We start from the raw sequence: 7616 nt of genomic DNA, 5'->3' as shown, positions 1-7616 counted from the left end.
AGATAACGAGGGCTTAAAGAAAGTCTAGAGATCCTGGAAATCAAAGTAACACACAAAATGTTAGAGGAACTCAGCAGGGGTATCATCTATGGAAAAGAGTAAACTGGACTTTTCAAGTCAAGTCACATTTATTGTCATTTCGATCATAACTGCTGGTACAGTACACAGTAAAAATGGGACAATGTTTTTCAGGACCATGGTGTTACATGACACAGTACAAAAACTAGACTGAACTACGTAAGAAAAACAACACAGAGAAAACTACACTAGACTACAGACCTACACAGGACTGCATAAAGTGCACAAAAACAGCGCAGGCATTACAATAAATGATAAACAGGGCAATAGGGCAGTAAGGTGTCAGTCCAGGCTCTGGGTATTGAGGAGTCTGATAGCTTGGGGGAAGAAACTTACATAGTCTGGTCGGGAGAGCCCGAATGCTTCGGAGCCTTTTCCTGATGTCTCGGCCTGAAACATTGACTGTTTACTCTTTTCCATAGTTGCTGCCTGGCCTGGTGAGTTCTTGAAAGTGAGATAATTGGTTGTGGGAATATCTTCATGGATGGCCAAGACAGTGAAGTTATCCCCTTCGTTGAAGAGCCTGATGGTTGAGGAGCGGGAACTTTTCTGAACCTGGCGGTGCAACTCCTGAGGCTCTTGTACCTTGTATCTGATGGCAGCAGGTAAACAGAGAGAGAGAGAGAGAGAGGGGCAGCCTGACACACACAACACACACACACAGAAAAAAACCCTTTGAAGGGTTTACAGACACGATTATGTTTACTGGATGCGAGAAATTCACCGAGTGGCAAAGGAATAGAGAGGTCTGTTCGGCGAGGTCACATTCAGACATATTGATGTTGGAGGAGACTCACACACACAGGGTTAGTAGAGTTCCACTTAAAGACACTATGAAAGAGATTTTATAATGCTATTAAATTGAAAAATCTGAGATATGTCTGTACATTAATTCCTGCAAATGACAACACTTGTGTCACCTCTCTCTCATCACTGTTAGTAATTTTCCTTCCTTATCAGTTCCCTGTGCTTTTGTCGTCATCCCTTGCAATATTGTGGAGGGCAAGTCATTGCATGCATTTAAAACGGAGGTTGATAAGTCTTTGATGAATAAGGATGTCAAAGGCCACAGAAGAATAGGGTTGAGAGGGAAAATAAATCAGCCATGGTCGAATAGCAGAGCAGACTCGATGTGCCAAGTGGTCAAATTCAGCTCCTATGCCTTATTATCTTAATTAAAGTGAAGGGGAACGTAGTGTGGGTGAGGGGATGAAGTTTGAAATGAGAGGTACAAGGTGGAAGAGGTAAAGAGCTGATGAACGATGACACAGACAGGAGAAGAGAGTTGTCAGTGGGAGAACGGGAACGAGGAGGGACATTATGAACATTTTCACTGCTCCGAACGGGCTGTGTCTCACAAAACTGTTCTCTCCCCCCAATACCCGACTATCCTCTGAAATCTGACGAGTAAATGCCCGGCTCTCTTTCTGTAGCGCATGCGCATTTCTAGTTCTGTGACCTTTCTCCACCTGTGAGTATGTTGGATTTATTGTGAAACACAGAACAGCAGTTCAAATTTAGTATAGTCTTTTTGGACCTGGCTGTGCTAAATGAAGTGCCGACGTCTCCACATGTAAACATTGACGGATTTGAGATCCGGTCTATTAACGCTCCACTTTCATTACCCAGAAATCTACGCGCTCGGTGCCGGCTGATCAGGTGCGCATGCGCCGATGGTAGCGGGGAGAGCCCGTTGCGCATGCGCTCACCGGACAGAGGACCGGCGGATCCAGGCCAGCGGGTGAGACCGGGGCTCCGCGCCCCGCCTGGGAGGCAATTGCTGCGGGTTCCCGTCACACCGCCATCGCCCTGAACTCCGGGGTAGAAACTCTCCTTACCGGGGGAAATGTCTGCTGATGAGCGGCCCTGGCGCTATTCCTATGGCGCATGCGTGTCGCTGGATCGGCGGCTGATAGACGGTTTCTGGTTTGTGGGGGTTTCTGGTAAAGGGATGGCTATCGGGGACTGACCCGTCCCCACCGGTACCGTACCCCGGGGTTATACACAGACAGACCCTTCCCCACTGATACCGTACCCCGGGGTTATACAGAGACAGACCCGTCCCCACCGGTACCGTACCCCGGGGTTATACAGTGACAGACCCATCCCTACCGGTACCGTACCCCGGGGTTATACACAGACAGACCCGTCCCCACTGATACCGTACCCCGGGGTTATACACAGACAGACCCGTCCCCACCGGTACCGTACCCCGGGGTTATACAAAGAATGACCCATCCCTACCGGTACCGTACCCCGAGATTATACAGAGACAGACCCGTCCCCACCGGTACCGTACCCCGGGGTTATTCACTGACAGACCCGTCCCCACCGGTACCGTACCCCGAGGTTATACAGAGACAGACCCGTCCCCACCGGTACCGTACCCCGGGGTTATACAGAGACAGACCCGTCCCCACCGGTACTGTACCCCGGGGTTATACAGAGACAGACCTGTCCCCACCGGTACCGTACCCCGGGGTTATACACTGACAGACCCGTCCCCACCGGTACCGTACCCCGGGGTTATACAGAGACAGACCCGTCCCCACCGGTACCGTACCCCGGGGTTATACACTGACAGACCCGTCCCCAGCGGTACCGTCCCCCGGGGTTATACAGAGACAGACCCGTCCCCACCGGTACCGTACCCCGGGGTTATACAGTGACTGACCTGTCCCCACCGATACTGTACCCCGGGGTTATACAGAGACAGACCCGTCCCCACCGGTACCGTACCCTGGGGTTGTTCACTGACAGACCCGTCCCCACCGGTACCGTACCCCGGGGTTATACACTGACAGACCCGTCCCCACCGGTACCGTACCCCGGGGTTATACAGAGACAGACCCGTCCCCACCGGTACCGTACCCCAGGGTTATACAGAGACAGACCCATCCCCACCGGTACCGTACCCCGGGGTTATACAGAGACAGACCCGTCCCCACCGGTACCGTACCCCGGGGTTATACAGAGACAGACCCATCCCCACCGGTACCGTACCCAGGGGTTATACAGAGACAGACCCGTCCCCACCGGTACCGTACCCCGGGGTTATACAGAGACAGACCCGTCCCCACCGGTACCGTACCCCGGGGTTATACAGTGACTGACCCGTCCCCACCGGTACCGTACCCTGGGGTTGTTCACTGACAGACCCGTCCCCACCGGTACCGTACCCAGGAGTTTTCAGAGACAGACCCGTCCCCACCGGTACCGTACCCCGAGGTTACACAGAGACAGACCCGACAAACCGGTACCGTACCCCGGGGTTATACAGTGACAGACCCGTCCCCACCGGTACCGTACCCCGGGGTTATTCACTGACAGACCCGTCCCCACCGGTACCGTACCCCGGGGTTATACACTGACAGACCCATCCCCACCAGTACCGTACCCCGGGGTTATACAGAGACAGACCCGTCCCCACCGGTACCGTACCCCGGGGTTATTCACTGACAGACCCTTCCCCACCGGTACCGTACCCCGGGGTTATACAGTGACTGACCCGTCCCCACCGGTACCGTACCCCAGGGTTATACAGAGACAGACCCGTCCCCACCGGTACCGTACCCCGGGGTTATTCACTGACAGACCCGTCCCCACCGGTACCGTACCCAGGAGTTTTCAGAGACAGACCCGTCCCCACCGGTACCGTACCCCGAGGTTACACAGAGACAGACCCGACAAACCGGTACCGTACCCCGGGGTTATACAGTGACAGACCCGTCCCCACCGGTACCGTACCCCGGGGTTATTCACTGACAGACCCGTCCCCACCGGTACCGTACCCCGGGGTTATACACTGACAGACCCATCCCCACCAGTACCGTACCCCGGGGTTATACAGAGACAGACCCGTCCCCACCGGTACCGTACCCCGGGGTTATTCACTGACAGACCCTTCCCCACCGGTACCGTACCCCGGGGTTATACAGTGACTGACCCGTCCCCACCGGTACCGTACCCCAGGGTTATACAGAGACAGACCCGTCCCCACCGGTACCGTACCCCGGGGTTATTCACTGACAGACCCGTCCCCACCGGTACCGTACCCAGGAGTTTTCAGAGACAGACCCGTCCCCACCGGTACCGTACCCCGAGGTTACACAGAGACAGACCCGACAAACCGGTACCGTACCCCGGGGTTATACAGTGACAGACCCGTCCCCACCGGTACCGTACCCCGGGGTTATTCACTGACAGACCCGTCCCCACCGGTACCGTACCCCGGGGTTATACACTGACAGACCCATCCCCACCAGTACCGTACCCCGGGGTTATACAGAGACAGACCCGTCCCCACCGGTACCGTACCCCGGGGTTATTCACTGACAGACCCTTCCCCACCGGTACCGTACCCCGGGGTTATACACTGACAGACCCGTCCCCACCGGTACCGTAACCCGGGGTTATACAGAGACAGACCTGTCCCCACCGGCACCGTAACCCGGGGTTATATAGAGACAGACCCGTCCCCACCGGTACTGTACCCCGGGGTTATACAGAGACAGACCCGTCCCCACCGGTACCGTACCCCGGGATTATACAGAGACAGACCCGTCCCCACCGGTACCGTACCCCGGGGTTATACAGAGACAGACCCGTCCCCACCGGTACCGTACCCCGGGGTTATACACTGACAGACCCGTCCCTACCGGTACCGTAACCGGAGTTATACACTGACAGACCCGTCCCCAGCGGTACTATACCCCGGGGTTATACAGTGACAGACCCGTCCCCACCGGTACCGTACCCCAGGGTTATACAGAGACAGACCCGTCCCCACCGGTACCGTACCCCGGGGTTATTCACTGACAGACCCGTCCCCGCTGGTACCGTACCCCGGGGTTATACACTGACAGACCCGTCCCCGCCGGTACCGTACCCCGGGGTTATACAGAGACAGACCCGTCCCCACCGGTACCGTACCCCGGGGTTATACAGAGACAGACCCGTCCCCACCGGTACCGTACCCCGGGGTTATACAGAGACAGACCCGTCCCCACCGGTACCGTACCCCGGGGTTATACAGTGACTGACCCGTCCCCACCGGTACCGTACCCCGGGGTTATACAGAGACAGACCCGTCCCCACCGGTACCGTACCCCGGGGTTATACAGAGACAGACCCGTCCACACCGGTACCGTACCCCGGGGTTATACACTGACAGACCTGTCCCCACCGGTACCATACCCCGGGGTTATACAGTGACTGACCTGTCCCCACCGATACTGTACCCCGGGGTTATACAGAGACAGACCCGTCCCCACCGGTACCGTACCCAGGGGTTATACACTGTCAGACCCGTCCCCACCGGTACCGTACCCCGGGGTTATACAGTGACCTGTCCGCACCGGTACCGTACCCCGGGGTTATACACTAACAGACCCGTACCCCACAGATACCGTATTCCGGTGTTATACAGTGACAGACCCGTCCCCACTGATACCGTATTCCGGTGTTGTACAGTGACAGACCCGTCCCCACCGGTACCTTACCCCGGTGTTATCCAGTGATAGACCCGTCCCCACCATTACTATCCCCAACTGGGTCCTGACGAAGGGTCTTGGCCCGAAACGTCGACAGTGCTTCTCCTATAGATGCTGCCTGGCCTGCTGTGTTCCACCAGCATTTTGTGTGTGTTGTTTGAATTTCCAGCATCTGCAAATCTCCTCGTGTTGGCTACTATCCCCTGGTGTTTTCATTTTTCATTTCATTTTTAGAATCTTTTTATTGAAACAATCTTCTACATCTATAAAATGATACAAAACTTTAATAAGTTAATAAATATATAATTTAAAAAATTGAAGAAAAAACTTATCAAAAATGGATAATATATATGATAATGAAAAAAAACTATAAAGAAAAGGAAAAAAAGAGAACCCCAACTTCCTGAAAAAAGAAACCCCACTAACTACAAGAGAAAGGGAAAGAAAAAGAAAAATAGAAAAAAAAAATTAGGAATCAGCTCCCGGAGTAATACGACTTACCATCATCCATATATATTAAACAAATCATCAACCGCCAATTCATGTTTATATAAAGTAAAATTTGAAGGAAAGCATATAAAATAATTCAAATTAACTGATAATATTTGGCAAAAGAGCCCCATCTTCTCTCAAAATCAAATCGAGGATCAAAAGTTCTACTTCTGATTTTTTCCAAACTAAGACATAACATTACTTAAGAAAACCATTGAATTAAGGTAGAGACAGAAGTATCTTTCCATTTTAATAAAATAGCCCTTCTTGCCAACAATGTAGCAAATGCAATTACATATTGGTCTGAAGATACAATACCTTGAACATGATGCGGAACTATTCCAAATAGAACAGTCAATGTATTAGGTTGTAAATTAAATTTCAAAGCTATAGAAATTGTAGAAAATAAAGATTTCCAAAAAGATTTTAATGAAGGACATGACCAGAACGTATTAAACAAAGTGGCTACCTCAGTTTTAAAAGCTATCACAGTGATAGTCTATGTTAGAAAGTATTTTAGATAGTCTCTCCTTTGTTAAATAATAACAGTGAACAATTTTAAATTGAATTAAACAGTGACACATATCAAAGAAGAATTGACCATTTTCAGAATTCACAACCAATCTTCGTTAACAAAGGTTATATTAAGTTCTCTCTCACAATCATGTTTAATCTTTAGTAAGAGGTTATCTTTTTGTAGTAAAAATAAATTATAAATTCTGCCAATAGAACCTCTTACTAAAGGATTCATATTTCAAATAGTATCCAACAAATCAGATTCTTGCATATATGGAAACTTAGATCAGTATTTTTGTAAAAAATGTCTAAATTGAAAATATTGCAAAAAGTGTGTATGAGAAAGTATTTGCTAATTAACTTCAAAAGTCGTCAATCGACCATCACAAAATACATCTGCAAAAAGAACTGATCCCTTTATTTCTCCATAATAGATAAATGGGATCACTTATTGAAGATTTAAATAAAAAATTTCGATATGGAGAGCTAGACAATTTATATCGTTTAAGATTTCAAAAATTGCGAAACTGAAACCAAATCCGTAAGAACTGTTTAATAACAGGGTAGAGATTTAAATTCGGAATTTTAGAGAGTTGTAAAGGTAATGGAGCTCCTAATAATGAGGTTAAATGAAATTGTTTGATAGCTTTTAATTTCAGATCAATCCAAGCTGGTTTTTGGCTCTTGTCAAGGCAATATAGCCAAAAACATAATTGTCGAATATTAACAGCCCAGTAATACAGTCTTAAATTAGGAAGTGCAAGTCCACCATCTTTTTTAGATTTTTGTAAATGGTACTTATTAATTCTTGGTCTTATATTGTTCCAAATAAAGGATGAAATAATACAGTCAATTTGATCAAAAAAAATTTTAGTTAGAAAGATAGGTATATTTTGAAAAATATGTAAAAATCTAGGTAAAATCATCATTTTCACAGCATGGATACAACCTATTAAAGAAAGTGTAAGTGGGTTCCATCTAGAAAATAATTGTTTCATAAAGTCCATTAAAGGAACTGTATTAACTTTATAAAGATCT

At 49.3% G+C, this 7616-nt stretch overlaps 1 protein-coding gene across 1 annotated transcript in view; it reads left to right on the top strand.

Annotated features, from left to right (window-relative positions):
- Positions 1–187: 187 nt before the first annotated feature.
- LOC132381749 (zinc finger protein 850-like) overlaps positions 188–7616 on the top strand; it is a 41664-nt gene continuing 34235 nt past the window's right edge. The window contains exon 1 of the mRNA XM_059951320.1: positions 188–683. The gene's annotated coding sequence lies outside the window, so the exon portion shown is untranslated. The remainder of the gene's footprint in view (positions 684–7616) is intronic.

The sequence above is a fragment of the Hypanus sabinus genome, chromosome 26 (assembly GCF_030144855.1).
Source record: "Hypanus sabinus isolate sHypSab1 chromosome 26, sHypSab1.hap1, whole genome shotgun sequence".
NCBI classification, from domain to species: Eukaryota; Metazoa; Chordata; class Chondrichthyes; order Myliobatiformes; family Dasyatidae; genus Hypanus; species Hypanus sabinus.
This window is presented reverse-complemented; position numbering and strand designations above follow the sequence as displayed.